Source organism: Sceloporus undulatus, chromosome 5 (assembly GCF_019175285.1).
Source record: "Sceloporus undulatus isolate JIND9_A2432 ecotype Alabama chromosome 5, SceUnd_v1.1, whole genome shotgun sequence".
In the NCBI taxonomy this organism is placed as follows: Eukaryota; Metazoa; Chordata; class Lepidosauria; order Squamata; family Phrynosomatidae; genus Sceloporus; species Sceloporus undulatus.
The window spans coordinates 66,755,595-66,773,092 of record NC_056526.1 but is presented as its reverse complement, the minus strand read 5'-3'; the positions used below and the strand labels follow the sequence as shown (position 1 = coordinate 66,773,092).

General features: G+C 38.4%; 1 protein-coding gene across 2 annotated transcripts in view; it reads left to right on the top strand.

Moving 5' to 3' along the window:
• The window catches only part of DOCK4 (dedicator of cytokinesis 4), a 212,589-nt gene that overhangs the window by 40,494 nt on the left and 154,597 nt on the right, over positions 1-17,498 (top strand). The window lies entirely within an intron of this gene.

Below are 17,498 nucleotides of genomic sequence, written 5' to 3'. Positions count from 1 at the left end.
AAACTGATCTGTAGAACTGTACTGTCAGATGGGATTTACTGCTGAGAAGGTATCTATAGAACTGTGCCGCTATTTGGGATTTACTTCTGAATAGACATTTCTAGAATTGGATGATCAATTGTTATTGACTTCTGCACAGATATTTATAGAGGTATGCTGTCAGTTCCTACAAGACCTGGAAGAATTAGCATAGTCCTTCCACCAGGAATGAATACAGTTGAGTCAGTACTTGATTTCAGGAAGGACACAACCTTTAACAGACAATGTAGTGATGATGGTACCAAGTCTAGTTTCAAACAGAGCAGGAATCCTAATCTTGAGGTGTGTGCTAAAATGTGTCCCACTGACCGGCTGAAATGGAGCAAAACACACTGGCTCACAAGTGGGCTGAGGCAAAATCCCCAGTCTGCCTTGTTATTGCCCATTCCCAAATGAGTAAGCAGAAGAGTGGACTTAGCAGACAAAGCACACCATGACTGCTAAGCCCTTACATGCTGATTGGCTGCCAAATCCCAAGGATATTTCTCTCTGCAAAGCTCCTCACACCTGGTGGTTGTGAGGGTTGTTCAGGATGAGCAAATCCCTCATGCATGGATGCCCCCATATGTTCATAACAGCCCAAAGCAAATATCCCTGTTTCCAAAAGAGTTAACTGCATGCCAAAAAAAACCCCAAACTGGAAATAATTAAATGCCAAACAGATGGACAAGAGATTAAGTAAAAGCCAAAACATCCAAATGAGAGACAATTAAATGCCAAATCAGCCATATCAAGATTAAATGAACTTTTGCTCCTGGTCACTGGGTGTAGTATGAATTGGGCAGAAATAAATGTGATCCTATGGAAATCTTAGAACAGAAGCAAAACTTTCCTACTCAGGTTCAGTAAAAATGACTAGAAAACTCATGCTGTTCTGAGAAAAAGAGGCTGGGTAGGTGGGTTGCTTCAGACAAGTGCTCTGGCTCCAAGTGTAGTCCCTGACAGAGTTATGCATTTGCAAAATGTACAGTGACTCCTAATTGGTTGACTTTACTTCACCTTGGTGAACTACCAATAATCCTGATTCTGCCACCCATGTCTCCCCCATCCAGGAGCATGCTGGGGGCAGGGAGAGAAGTGAATCCAGATTCTTTCTTTCTTGCTCAGCCTACAGTAAAGATGTGAATGCATTGTAAATCCCACCAGTTGGTGAACTTGATTAGAGCTAGGTATTATGTTTGGGTTGTGTGTGTATTGAAATTAGTACAATCCTACTTGGTTAATCTTTTGACTTTAGGTTGTTCTACTGTTGCAGTCAACACAGTACATAGGTTTCATATTCAAGTACTTGGAGTAAGTTAACTTTCTCTGCACCTCACACCCCTGTTTCCATTGAGGTAGCTGTGTGTAAAGTCATTGTGCAGCCCCCATAGGTTTTCAGTTGGATACTTCCAGTGTCACCATGCATGTTGACACTCACTCTCTCTCTCCTTTTGAACAGCTTTGAGTAGTGAGCTGTTTTTGGTTACTGCGAAAGTGCTTCTCTGTGCTAATATGTGACTGCTCATTTAGTTGTTCAAAAAAGTATGGAAGTCTTCAGCAATGTAATCTTTTCTATGTAACTGAATACCCCTCTTCCTGTTCAGGTTCTCTCCCTTCACCTCTGCAAGTCTAATCTTTCTACAGCTGACAGGTTGTTCCCTCTCCATACTATTTCATCAGTTATTAAATAGAAACCATAGTACTGTGAGAAGGCAATGGTGTAGTGAACAGGAAAAACACTGCCATAGTTCCTAAAAACAAACTAAACAGACATTTTAAACAACCCAAAGCATATTCAACTGCCGAAAATATATTCATGTTTCAGTTTTGCAGCTGAAATGTGCTATTTTTGATAGGGAAGAAATATTTGTTGAACATGTTTAGATTATGCAAATATTAATTATATCTGAGCCATTATGTCTAGCCATTGTTGATTTAGCAAGTTATCTTCATAACTACCACTACTTCTTCTGTACTGACCACTCACACTGATGGCCCTATTTAGTTAGAAACAGTATTATAAATAAGATGCTTCTGACACATCTTGTACATAGGTACACATGTACAAAGGGACATATGGATATGTGTTACTGAGGGCACATGAGAATTAGAGTAGTGGTTCTGGATGATTCACCAGGGTGCTTGCAGCTAATCAGAATTGAAAATGTACAAGAGACTGTTATAATGCTCTGTAACTTACCAAATTTGGCTACATGATGTCACTGAAGGCACGTAAAATCAGTTTAAAGGTGATGCCAATACAAATTAAATGGATAAGAGGACATTTTCTTGATAAAGTTGTGAAATTATTCCAAAAGGAAGTTGGTTTTCAGTGTTGTTAATTTATGTGAGTAGCTATGAAAAGTTTCAACCATCAGAATTGCCTGGAAATAAGTTCTATTTAGATCAGTGGGCTACCTTTCTGTAAAACATGGCTATTATTGATTAGTATTTATCTACAGAGCTGGAAAGAATAGTTGCTTGTTCCAAATTAGAATCTTGGCAGACTACTTAATCAAACCTCATAAAGAGGGTGAAATGTAATGCGTACTCTCTATCCACATCTCTGTTTCTCTCAGTTTCTAACAAAGTTATCTTTGTGTGGCTAGTCTAAGGAGCTTGGCAGCCATATTACCCATTATATTTTGTGGCATAAAAGTGCTGCTACATTTTGTTAAACTTATATATACATTAAAAATATCAAATTTTGTGAGAACAGAATACTTACTAATAGCAGCAGTGAATAATTAAATATCTGAAGTGACTTACCCTTATCTAGCTCTGTGCCCTCCAGATACGTTAGATTATAGCATGCTGGATGGGGAGGATGGGACTTGTAGTCCAACATATCTGGAGTGCAGTAATTTGAAGATGTTTGTCCTAGACGCCATCAAAACCTTTGAAAATGCCTGTTTTGTTTCTGCCAAGCTATGCTTTTGTTTGCAAGGCTCAAAAGATAACAATCAAATGTGCATTACATCTAATTAAAACTATAAGGAAGGCCAGATTATGTGCAACATGGAAAACGTTATCTCCACAGTGGAGGAAAATCCATAACTGTTCCCAGATTTTGCCTCTTCTGCATTAAAAGCCATTAGTGGAATTTTAAGCTGTATTATAACTGCTAGCTGCTGAGAATTTTATTTCTAGATTTGTTTATAATGGATATGTGCTTGTGTGATGTTTGGGAAGGAAAGCAGATACTTGAGTTGTAAATAAATAATTCACCAGCTGTCTGAAGATAGAATGCCCATTATTAACATATTAGAGTAAGCTTCATCTCTTATCCATTGTTGTGCTCAGAATGACACAGTGCTTAGGACCACGTGGCCTGGAAAATAGAATAAAAACCACAGGCTGACTGCCCTAATCCGTTCTTTGTCAAAGCAACAGCAGTGAGCTTGTTCAGCTTTCTTGTTAACAGCAAACTTTGCCACTGTATCTTATTCAGTGATTGTTCTCCAGCACTGTAAATATATATTTGTTTTTAAACTGTCCACTTTATTGTATTTGAATTCATTTAGATACACAGATTTATTTTTATTATGTAAATTTTGCTTTCAGAAAAAGAAAAGAAAGCAAAAACTAATTAATAAAGGAATAAGCCAGCAGATAATTAACAGAAAACACAGCAATAAGAAACTATTTCTGTGTTTTTTTTTACCATACATCAGAGGAGTCACAGACAGAATAGGGAAACTGGTGAGGAAACACAACCTCCAAATGGTTTACAAACCGACCAAGAAAATCCAGCAAATGCTGCGCTCAGCAAATGACAGAGAGACCTTCTTGCGGCTGCAGGAGTTTACCGCATACCATGCAGCTCCGGACAAATCTACATAGGGCCACAAATGCATGGTCATGCATTTAACAGCTTTTAATTCTGCTGATAATTATAATTATATTATAATATAATATAATAATACATTTGTATGTTGTGAACTATTCTAGCAGTGTCAGTTTTAAAAATTTTTTAACTGCTGGACCGGGAAAAAACTGGGATATAAATAAATCTAATAAATACAGTGATGATGGTGATAGCTACCAGTATTATTTGCAGTGTGTCCTCCCCTCATTCCCCTCCACTCCATGGATGTTAACCTTTCATTTCATATCTTACCATCCTACTTTGACCCAGTTTTTGAAAAGATTTCTCCAGATGTGGTGGCTTGTGATACAGACAAGATTTGAACCATATGTGCTGAGGCATGCCACTGAAAACTGCCTATTAATGGTGAGGCTGGTAATAGTAAATGTGTTAGTGAATTGTTACCTGTTTCTCTTCAGAATCTTTTTGCAACTAGACTGCCATATTATCCAGTCCTTTACTGAGATACAAAAGTGACTGAAATCACTTTGGTCATTCTTTTCAATCTAAATTGTACAGAAGCTGATCATTTCTTTCATCTCATTATAGCATAGGCTTACAAGCTAACAAAAACTTTGCCAGCTATCCCTGATGATATTTTTCTTTGTTTTGAATCATATTATCTGAAAGAAATTATCCTGGATATCATTTATTGTTTTGAAAACTGCGGGAGAACTCAGATCACTGAAACAAACAGGAAAATGAGGTTCAATAGTATTGAAAAAAAGAAGGGTTGTTTATAGTAGATGGTTTCTGAGAGGCAAAAAGTCATGTAGCTTTAGGCTGTACCACAAACCTGTAATTGCATCAAGACCATATTCTCATATATATGAAGTCAGTTTGCAGCTGGGTCCCAGTGACAGCAATAGAAGAAAGCAGAAGAGACAGATTGTGATTCATGTGAGAACAAATGAGCTGTTGGATTTCCCCATGAAGAATGCAGACTATAGATCACTCTGATGCATTGATCGTTTAGTCTTTGACCTATGAAAGATGGAATGAAATACTTTCTTACTACCATTACACTGCAGAAGAGTAATGGAGTAAATTAAGCAAGGGTAGTAAAGTGCAAGAAGGGCAATAGAAAGCAAATCACATTTGCTCAGAGCCACACAACATGGCTTTCTATTTTCTTGCAATATCACTGCCCTAACAAAATATTCAGAAACACCCCTCCCCCAAATTTAAAAAGAAGCATTTGAAATATCTGGCAATTCGATAAATCAGCAAGATGTAACTATAGCCTCTGTGATTTGTTGAACTGCAAGTCCCATCAGTTCTAGCCATCATAGTCAGTCATGACAGCTCATGGGAGCTGTAGAGAATCTGGATGGTTATGATCACTCTTCATGCTCAAAATCAATGTTACTGAGAATGGAAGGATGAGGAGAAAAAGTCTACAAAATATGCACTAACCAGAGTTCTCTAATACTATAAATCAATTTATTTCTTTTAAAAATAATGCAGAAAATGGTTCAATGCATATAAAATCAGCACTTGCCCTCACTTTACCAAGGGCTATACTTAGGTCTGTTGGTAATGTCCACAGTTCATTAATATGTCATGAATATCTTGCACTTTGTAGAATTACAATATCACCACAGGCTTTTTGTTAAAATTCATTTGTCCATCATTTGCTATTTCTGGGTTGTTTGAGGTTTTATATAAAGTTTAAACAGTTAACTGGAGCTGTTCTAACATATTTTGAGTTTATAGACAATACTCTGAGTATGCTGAGATTCATTACAATTGTTTGGATGGTCTCATATACCAGTTATTCTAGTACAGTGCTGTAGATGCACTGAGAGTATCACGCCAGCGGCAAGGACTGGATAACTTGTATTCCCATCATCAGTGGGAAAAGAGTTTGAAAAATCACACACATCCCCAACAGAACCACTGGCTCTTACACTGACCAAGCTGGTTCGAGATGTACTAAGAAAAGTTACCTTTAAAAAGATCTATATAGGTCACCCATAGATGAGTACATACTTTAGAAGAGTACATGAAACTCCTATTCAGTTATGATAGGAATATTTCCACTTACATGGTCCAATGCCTTCTAGCTCATAAGATAAATGTCCACTTGGTGCTGATAGCATCCTTAATTAACTCATTTAGCTTTAGATATGGCTATAATAGCAATCATACCTCAGGTTGATGTGGAGTTACTAAGGAAGGACACTAATTAGACTGGAATTGTAGTTTTTTACAAAAAAATAAATATTGTGTACCGTTTAATAACACTAGAGTGGATGACTGAAAGAAATGCCAGTACCTTACTACTGAACATAGTTGCAGTTCTAATTGATTATAATGGAAGATAGCTAGGCACATAGTACATTCTTAGTTAATGGGATAACTGTAATACTGGCTATAAGAGGAGGCAATTCTGTTCATTATTCCAAGTCACATTTATGACTTAGTCATATGAAAAGTGGGAAGGATTTATATGATCTGAAATTGGCAGATAATAATGGATTCTTCAGGTTATCTCAGTAAAGACTAAAGGATGCTTTCTTGCAGAGAGGCTGCTGGTTTTATTGAAGTGTGCCTAGTTGTTAAGGCACTCTGTGCATTAACATTCTGATGTGATATCTACATAGATATGCAGACATAGTTCCTTTTTCTATTGTACATTGGCATCTACAGTGATATAGGCGGATTACATGAACTATAAATTTCAGTAATATTTGTTTTTTTGTGCACCATTCAATAGTGTCTATTGTAAAAATGCTAAGGTCATCAAAACCTGCTAATTATGCAGTGGTTGCCTTCATTAATGTTGCTCTCTCTCTCTCTCATACACACACACACACACACACACTCTCTCTCTCTCCATTTGAACCTGAAGACTGTTACCCCTATTATTTTGCCATTTGCAATAGTATCTTAAGGCAGTTTGACCTCAGATTTGCTGGAGGGCCCAATTACAGTGTTTTTCAGATAAGCCTGATTCCTTAATCAAAGCTACATTGATTTTTTTTATCAGATCTCATATAAATTCTGGTTGTCTGTGTGCATTTTAGGAATTCCCACAAGAGAAATTGTCAGGTTTTTCATTAAAAAGAAAAGTCATTTACTGGTGTGTGGCTTGTCTTTAAAATTATGATGATTTTTCATCAACATAGCACTTCGTAGTAATTAGAATTGTACTTTTTTATTACTTGCCTTCACAAGAACTTGGTGAAGTAGTTCTCACTTCTATTTCCATTATGTAGACAGGGAACAGTATCATTGAGGGACAATGAATTAATCAGGCCAGTTTTGGATAATGGTTAATGGATATGGTGCTCCAGAACTTTGAGATGTAAATATTATCCCTTATATTGTATTTCTTTTAAAGTTTGAGCATTAAAAATAATGTATTTCAGGTTCTTGTATCTGTCAACAATTTAATTTCCTGTATCTGTCAACAACAGGAAAATTCTTATCACATAGGCAGAAAACTGAATCTGAGATCTTGAAGCTCCTGAAATCTTTTCGTTGACTGTGTGTGTGCTGTGTGCCTTCAAGTCATTTCCAATTTACAGACACCCAAATGCGAACCTATCACAGGGTTTTCTTAGCCACTGCCATCCTCTGAGGCTATGAGACTGTAACTTGCTTGTGGTCATCTAGCGGGTCTGCATAGCTGAAAGGGTATTTGAACTCTGGTCGCCAGAGTCTTGGTCCAAAGCTCAAACTACCACACTGGCTCTTTTTTGTTGTTGACGAGATAGTCATTAATATGGAGTTAAATCAAGGGAATGCTGGGCATACTAAAGAGTGTTAGGTTTGTACTAGTGATGTTAATGGGACTTCATTGTAGTCAGTTCCTTGCTCATGTAGCCAGGGCTTAGAATACAACAAGGCACTTAGTTGTGTTTTTAATGCATCTGATTCAATAGCAAAAAACCATAGAGATTTTAGAATCACAGAGTTGAAAGAGACCACAAGGGCCATTAATTCCAACCCTCTGCCATGCAAGAATACACAATGAAAGCCTGTTGTTGATGCCTGTTGTCAAGTGTCACCCATCCTATGTCTTTTCATTTTTTGTGTCTCAAGTGTAGTAGCTTACAATTCTCCCTGTTGAATCATGCAGTCTTGTAGATGTTATTAAACTACAGTTCTCAACATTCTTCATCATTGTCTATGATGATTAAGGCTGTTGGGAGTTACAGTCTAACACAAAGATTGAATCATAAGCATGAAGCCAGTATTTATTTATTTATTTATTACGATCAACTGATCAAACATCAACAAACATCAATCAACAAACGTCAATCAATCAAACATCACAATAAACCATCAAATTGTAAAAGTAGGTAATGGTTAAGATTTCAGTTATGAAACTATATTAAAAAGAAAAAAAAGTAAAATTTAGAAGTATATAATCATTATAAATGTATGAAATCATTATAAAATTTTAATAGATTAAAAATATTATGAAATTTTAAGAAACCATCTTATGCCGACAGACCATTACTGCTGCACAAAAACTAGCCACTCTTGTTGTTATTGTTGGACACTAGTCTGCCAGCAAATGAGATACATAAAATTCATCATTTCTTCCAGGAAAATGACTAAGAGTTGGATGAATAAAAATATGGCAATAACCATAATAGAAAGAACAATATAACAATACAAGATGAAGCCAATATGTTTAAATCAGGGCTAGGAATCATATCAGCCATCAGTCATGATCCTTGTGGCAATTTTCACTTGTACTAAGGACAATATTTAACACCCATTTATGATGATTTCAAAAGCAGAGCTAAAAGGAATGGATCTTGTCTATTCCTTTTTGGCCCAGTTCTTCAGCAAAGATGAGGCTTCAGTGGTTTCTGGCCACACTCAAGACATGCGTCATCTAAATGCTACACCTCAAACGTGGCCAGAAGCTGGGTTATTTGGCCCATCTATTTCAAGGTTCAGTCAGTTCTACTGACTAATAGCTGCAATAAATTTTTTGCTATAGGATTATGGGGGAAAGGGTCTAAAATTATGTCTTTATTAAACAGTTATATGTTTTTGTAATTCTGTTGTATATTAGAGCTGTGTAAATAAAATGTCACCATGCCTTTAAAACACCTGATGTCTGGTGCTAATGGACTTAAAAAAATATCTGTGTTTTATCATCAGCACTTGGAGGGGCTCACAAAATCCTAACCATCAATAGGCACACATGTCTAGAATCCCATTAAGTTATAAAGGTTGACTAAAAATCTAGGTTACAGCCATTTACTAAATCTATGGTGCATATTTGCATAGTGTCTTAGATTTGCTATTTTTGCTTATCTTGCACGGTGTGCCTCAGAATTTACTTATGTGTAGCACTTAAAAAAAATTACCAGTAAATCACTCTGTCATTTCTCCCAGGAAAGACAAATGTAAATGTGGAAATTCTCAACCACTGCTTGTGGAAGATGATGTCATGATAAGATATACTGCTTGCATGTGTATATTTCAGGTCTGTGTCAATAAGATATGAACGTCCTGTTATTGCTGATTGACAGTTCTTGGCTCCTTCAGCGTCAGGTTAATCTGCTGCTCTCTGTCAACTTAAATGCTGTTTCCTTCATATATCACACTGCCCTCAAATGAACACAAATATATCATCCATGTAGAAAGAAAGAAAGAAAGAACAAGATTTATTATGGCTGCAATTTCTTTCTTCCCTTACAAAGAGCTCACACTATGTTAGTTTCATGTCTCCCACAAACTGAAAATTTTCTGACCTCTTACTACTGTATATATAATTTAAAGATTCTCTACTACTCTGCAGTTTTGCTTTGCTTTTTAAACTGCACTACTCTGATTCACCCTGTTCAAATGTTCCAGCAGATGCTTACAGCCCAAGAACAACATGTCTGTACATAGGGCCTAAATACAGTGGTACCCCAGGATACGAATTGATCGCGTTACGAAATTTCCGGGATACGAAAAAGTTACATTGGAAAAAACTGTTCCGGGATACGAAGGTTTTTTCGGGTTACGAAATTTTTTTCGGCGCGAAATTCAAACGCACGGCTTGCCAGCGCTAACGGAAAGCCCTTTTCGGCTTGCGAAATGCATCGGGTTACGAACGGCGCGGCGGAACGAATTAATTTCGTAACCCGAGGGAGCACTGTACTCTAAAGGTACCAGATCCTGTCTGTTAGTACTTGCATGGAAGACTGCTAATGAATACCAAGTGCTGTAGGCAAGATTTCAGAGGAAGGACATGGCAAAACTACCTCTGAGTAAACTTTGTCTAAGAAAACCCTCTGAAATTATAGGGATGTCATAAGACAACAGGTGACTTGACGGCACACACACACAGGCTCAAGGCCAAGCTATGACTGTTTTCTCTCAAGAATGCTGGGCTCTTCAAGGGAACTACAAACACAAGGGATGAAACTGAGGAGTCATGGTTGAGTTCTCAACCACAAGGAACCACTGCCATTCACTTCTAGGAGTTTCTCAGTGCCATCCCCACTCCTCATTGTACACTTGTACAGATTTTTTAAAGCTTTTCATTCTCTAGTAGAAGCCCAATGCACAATGATATAGACTTAAGTTGGCATGCTGTGTTGTTCAGAAGGTGACAGTTGACTCCTGTGGACCTTTTGCAGGCCACAGAAGAAGGTTTTTTGCAGTGTTTTCTTTTTTTCCTCATTGATTTGTAATTTAAGTGATTCCAGCATTTATAGTGTACAGTTGGCCCCCCATATCCATGGATTCCTTATCCACTCTATGGATCCACTTTATGGATTCAACCATCCACGGCTTGAAAATATTCCAAAAATATGTAAATTCCTAAATGCAAACCTTAAATTTTCTATGTTATATAAGGGACCCCAATTTACTATTCCATTGTATATCACGGGACTTGAGTATCAACAGATTTTTGGTATCTATGGAGGTTGGGTCCTGGAACCAAACACCAGGAGATACCAAAGGCCTTTCAAAAGAAATAAAAATACAAAGGGTGGAATAAGTAAGCAAAGCAACAGAACAATCTCGACCCTATATTATAGGATGATTTGTGGGGTCCAAAGTTAATGTAAAATGAGTTATTAAGCATTTTTGAAGTAAGATGGATCTCCCAAGAAAGAGATAGAATGAAGAAATAAAAAAGAAATAAAAGCCCGTTGTGGATCAGCATCTCATACAACTGTGTGTGGGCTGAGAACACCTCTTGTCAGTACTCGACTAGTCAGAATTGGCACAAATTGAGCTGTCAGAGCAATCACAGGTCCCAGCATATATGAGTCCTATTGCCTTAAGGCTGGAGCCTTAAGATAGATCCTGCTTGCATACCTGAAAAGTAGCAGTGCAGCAGCAAAAATGACACACAGTGCAGCGTGGCTAGAAGGAGTGTGTTTGGAGGCACCATTGTATTTTACATTGATTTCAGTCTGTTTTCACACTTTGCTGGGCAGATGATAAGACCTCATATTTACTGTTAGGAACCTGGGACCGAGGCCACAAAATGCTATTGGCTGTTTTGCAAGGGGAAAGGCTGAGGCGATGCATGCATCAGTAGCAATAGCAGCACTAGGAAAGAAACAAAGCCAAAGCAGTTCTTTAGGAGCAAGCCTAGCCATATTTGGGGGTTCTCCCTCACATCATTACAGTTGTGCAAAGAAAGAAGAGCAGAGGCATCCTTGACAGCTGTCTCTCACTGCTTTCTGTATATCTTAGAGGGAGCCTATGAAGCAGGGAGTGTACTTTACATGAATTTCAGTATCTATATCATTCTGGTTTTGGAAATTGTAGAAAGAGTCTATAGTCTTGGAATAAGCACCCTACTTCAGACATTTTCCCTCCAGCAGTGATGAAATGTGGGCACTCATCATGAAATGTCTCTGTACTCTCTTCATGAAAAATCTCTGAACTCGCAAGAACAGTCCAAAAAAGCAGGTGGATGTGTTGATCTGTATCAACAAACCAGTTCTAGAAGTTCTTATCTTGATTAGGAGCAGGCCTTTTCTAAAGCTAACAGAGTAGAATTGCCCATTAAAAACCAAGCCATACTTTGCAACATACAGCAAAAGGGAAAGCTCACAAAAATATATTGTTCTGGGAAAATTCCTCCATTTCTGGCTCCAGTCATCCCTCTGTATCGATGGATTTCTTATCCATGAATTCAGCTATCCACAGTTTGAAAAGGTTAAAAAATACATGTAAATTCCATGTAACCTACTGGGTGATCCTGAACCAGTCACATTTTCTTGGCCTCAAAGGAAGGCAACAACAAACTTCCTCTGAAGAAATTATGCCAAGAAAACTTCATGCTAGGTTCGCTTTAGGATTGCTATAAAGTTAGAAACAACTTGAAAGCACACAACAACAATCCATACCTATTCAGAGTTCCTGGTAAACAGATGTTTTTAAAGATGATTGTGTATTCCTGTTACGTTGTGTGTGTGTGCGTGCACGCATGTGCCTTGGCTATCCATATGTTTGGAATGTCAATGTCCAGAAACCCCAACTGGCATGGACAATGGTAAGTGACTGTGGGATCTGTAATCCAAAATGTTTGGAGGGTCACAGATTTCCCATTTTTAAAATATGCTACCATACTTTGCTGTGGGAAGCAGTCTAAATGCAGAAAACATGTTTCCCACATAGAGTGTGAAGCTGCCATCCATCAGAATCTTGCCAGAAAGGCAGCTGCATATGTCAGTGCTCAGCTTAATTAAACTGGGTGGAGGGAAAAAAAACTTGTTTGGAAGCTTCTGTTCTTTTTCCTAGGTCTCAGGTAAGCTATTTCTGGCAGCTCCTCTTGGTAGTTGTCAGCATCTGTAGTGTAAGCAGGAGTGATTTATAGAGCGTGAAAGAGGAGATAGGTGGATGCTTCAGACTCTTTTGTCTCTGTTCCTTCTTCAAAAAGCTACTGCTACTATCCTTTAAAACTAAGCAAAACAAAACCAGTAAAACTGCATTGTAGTCAGATACTCTTGCTTGAAAAAAGAGTTTATTGGTTTGACCTGTAGGTGTAAAGATTTTTTTTATTCTTAAAAAGTAATAATGAATGTTTACAACATATGTATTCATTAAAATTTTGAACATTCTATTGCTTGGAGAACATCCTTTTTAAAAAGGCCAAGAAATATGTGTTCCTTAATTGAGATTCTGAAAGAAGAAAATATTTCAGGTAAAAGCAGCGACCCATATTTTTCATGCTTGATTTGCGTTCTTGCAAATGGGAAAGTAGTCTACACCTGCTGCCCTGTTCTGCAGCTGACACTGAATACTCCGGTGGGAGGAAGGATAACATGGTAAGCTTATACCTAACATCTCTAAACTCTTTCTCTTGTAGTGTTACCATGGATGATGGAGGACAATCATAATAGATCCCTATTCTAACCTCCACACGTCTGCATCTGTACCTGCACTGCCCCAGTTTAGGAGAAGGTGAGGGCAGAGCCAGGCCAAAACTTTTGGCTGCATGAGTTAGAGTAAAAAATGGCACTTCTCTCCCCATAAATCACGATACATAATACATAAAGATGATCAAGTTATTTTCACACATGACTTAGAAAACGTCAGAAGTGCTTCTCTACATCCCCACCTGGTAGCAAAAATATAATAACAGATTAGCAAGCTGTTGCCTTGAAACCAACAATCACCTGAAGCAGCTGCTTCAATCTTCTTAATAATAGGGCCAATCCTAAGTGAGAATTGGCTTTACAAGGAATGTACTTGAATGCATATCAGTCTGAACATTTGGGACTCATTCCCACTTGCAGTTTAAACCGATTCCTGATTTTCCCATGCTCCGTGTTGGAAATCAATTCCAAAAGGCCCCTCATTCCCACTATCAAAGGGGATCTTTTTCTTACCTGAATGTAATCACTTTTTTGTTGTTGCATGGTTGTCATCCTCTCTAGTTGCACCACTTCAAATCAGTTCTGGATGAGCAGGAAGCCGGGGGGTGGGGGGAGAGAAGGAACCAGCTGGGGATAGAAGGGGGAATCCGGGGAACAGAGGAGGAAGGAGGAAGCTGGGGACAGAAGAAAGAAACCGGGGAACAGAGGGAGAAGGAGCCAGCCGGGGACAGAAGGAAGAGACCGGGAACAAAAGGAGGAAACCGGGGAATGGAGTGAGAAAGAGCCAGCTGGGGAAGATGGAGAAGCCAGGGAATGAGGCAGTAGGATGAAATTGGATATTCAGTTGATTGATCAATCAATTAATTGATCAATTGATTGATAGATCAATAAATCAATCAGTTGATCAATCAATTGAATATTCTATCAATTTTACTTTTAAAAAATGCATTGGCACAAGTACAAAGGCAGCGCTGAGAGGGGAGGAAATGGTGAATCTACCAAAACTGAGGAGGGATAGTAAACACCCCTCTGCCATTAGTCCTTCCCTTCTAGAATGAATTGATTCTGATCTGTTGTTCCCACTTATTGAACTCGCTTCAGAATTTATTCTTCTCAAAAGAACCTCTTTCAAACTACCAATTTTTTTGTCTTTGCTTTGCTTTATCACAACAGGAATCAATCACATTGCGACAAGAACCGGTTTCAAATGGGAACAAGGGTCATTTACACTGATCGGCAATTTGCTCTATATTTCATAGTGGGAACGTTCCCTTGGAAGTCAGGGACCGTGCTAGCAATCTCACAAAACAGGGACAGTAGTGCTCCTGTAATATAATGTTGAAAGACACCTTTTTCTAATTTCAGTTTATGCTTCATAGATTACATAGCCTCCAAAGCAGAAAGTCAGGTTTGTTCATGAGAAATGATTTAAAAAGCACCATAATTTGGGAATAACAGAAAGTTCCCAATTAAAAATATCCTTGAACCAATGCACATTTGGGGCAAAGTACCCATTATGCTTTTGTATATGTGAAGATATTTCATTCTTAATAACAGTAAAAATGTTCTCTCAGTTTTCACTTCATTGAAATTTGCACAGATACAATGCCCATGCCAATAGCATCCCCCCTCCTTCTCTCCCCCATCCCACAATATGGTGCAAGTTAACATGCAGTCTAAGGAAGAATTCTGTGCTGCCAATAAAGGTATTGTTCCAATGCTTAGGTTGGAGAGGTTTCACAACATCAGTAGTCATTAAATCATGAATGTAATCACTGAATTGTGTTGTAGGTGTTTAATTAAAGTTGATAAATGAATTGCACAAGCCTTCTTATAGCAAGTATTGTCACAAAGGGTGAACAAAGTTGTACTTAAAGCTGGTTAAAGACGAAATTAAGGCTTCGTCTCATGTGCGCCAAGATGGTGTTTTGTGGTACTATTCCATGTTTCAGTGGACAGAAGGATACCAGCTGAGTAAGGAAGGTCCACAGGCTTAACTTTGCTCCTATATGCAGTCTGAGGTCCTTTTTGTGTATATGTTGAGGGAATATGGAAATAAGCCTTATTTTAACAGAAAATGTCAGTTTGTCATGTTTTCTTCTGGACACAAATATTTTGCATAACAGATGTCAAGGATAGGATTCATTTAGCCTGTCTCAGACAATCTATTTAGCCTGGCGTCACAGATGTAGCTAAAGATGGAGAGAATAATTGGAAATGGGAGCTGCATTATTCCTGTGAAGAACCATAAAATATTGGGAGCATACTGTTGCTTTAGTTATGGACACAAAATTTCAACACCCAAATCCCTTGTTGACCTGCTTGCGTTAATCTCCTTAGTGTTAGGGTTCTTTCCCTCCCCCCAATACTTCTCATTGTAAAGCAGTGAAGTAGACTGTGTATGACATATTTCAGCTGTCACATGCTTGGGAGAATGAAATAAAACTGAAATGATTCGAAAGGAAATGTCTTGTTCTTCAAATCCATCTTCTTGCAATACATATCATTTTGGAAAAAGTTATTCAATGTAGTCTCCCCATTTGGATTTTATTCTCATTTTGTAGCTCTATTCAGAACCCATATGGAAAATATTGCATTTTATTGTCATCAAAACACTTTTTAAAGCTGCAGTTTATGCATTCTTTCTTGCAGATAAGCTCCGTGTAGCTTAAGAGTAGACATGTATAGGCTTCTGGGTTGACATGTATAGGCTTATGCTGTAATTTCCTATATGTCTTTGCTTTGAAGCTGTGCCTAAATGTGTTTAGAAATTCATTTCCTCAACTATGAGATTGACCTGGATAAGAAGCTCCCTTGTATGAAATAGGTGCTATCTTATTTATCTTGACTCAAAATGACTTTTTAGCCTGATTGTAAGAAGCCTGAGTCATTTTTTATGTTTTTCTTTTTCTGTTGCATTTTCCCCCAATCTTGCCACATTTGAAATAGAAAAAAGAACGCTTTAGTTTTGCAGCAACAGGGCAGAAGATGCTATAAGACGCTGTGCAGTATTTTGGCATTTTTAAACTTTGAATGATAGTTCCTTATCCTGGCTTTATGTGGTTTAGAGCAGTGCTTCTCAGGCTATTGGATTTCTCTCCTCCCCAATACTGTATATCTGGAACTGGTACCATATTCAGGCCAATTGACCAAAACTCTTGGTTTCTTTCCTGGAAACTCTCTGTGGGTTGACAGTCAATGGTTTGTGGACTGGCACTGGTCCAGGAACCACTACTTTGAATAATACTGCTTTAGAGGAAAAAGAATCCCACATCCCTGATGCATTAGTTATTCTTTTGAGCACAGAAAGGGTGTTTGGGATTTTGAGTGCATTGGATTTCCTCCTCTGTGTTTGTGTGTGTGTGTGTTTCTGTTGTGTCTACATGTTTCCTCTTCAGCACACTCTTGATGAACTGTTGCTTATGAGCAGATTTGCTTTTGCATATCATTTGGATTTTCTGTTCAATAGCTATACTGATGCTGCTCTTTTTCTTTCTTTAATTAGAGTGAGGCTAGTTTTTATTGTACATAATGATTTTATCGTCTCATTGTATTATTTGGTGCCTTAGATGCCTCAAGGGTGACAATGTGTGAGTCACACCCTCCAACTGTCCCAATTTGGCAGGGATAGTCTCAGTCCTCTATTATCTCACTTTGTCATCTGCTTTTAAAATGTCCCAGTTTCTCCCTCTTCCTTCTCACTTTCTCCTTTTGTCCTCGCCTTACTTCCCTTGCTGCAGAAGAGTTCCAAGTAGTTTGCAATTAACTCAGTAAGGGGCAGAAGAGAGGGGATGGCAGAATTGCGTCCTTCCCATCAGGCTTAGGCGAAAACAAACTGCTGCAGCCTCTCCTAGCTTACGTGTTCATATTCATTAATAACTATTGCAGTCTTGACCACACTCTGATGTTGCTTAGCCATATATGTCCTGGTTTTCATCTGTGAAATGTTGGAGGGTATGGGAGCTTGAGTCTCTGAGGTACTGCACAGAGCAGTGGAGTCACACAGGCTTATTTTGGTCTTTGCACAGCAGTTGGAACTCTACCCATGCAGCTGGTGCAGAGACATGCCTTGGCCACTCTGTTGTTCTCTATTTACAGCCAGAAAGCCATGAGCTAAAATAATTTGCTAGTTTTGATCCATGTGTGGGGCTGGGGAAGGAGTGCTTGGGATGGTTACTGCAACCACTGGCCATGCTGACTGTCAGATTCTGGATAATGTAAGTCAGAAATATGCCTCCCTTCTCCCCCTCCCCCCGCACCTTTGGCTTGGCTTCTTCGCTTGAGTCTGCTTGACCCTTTGCTATGGA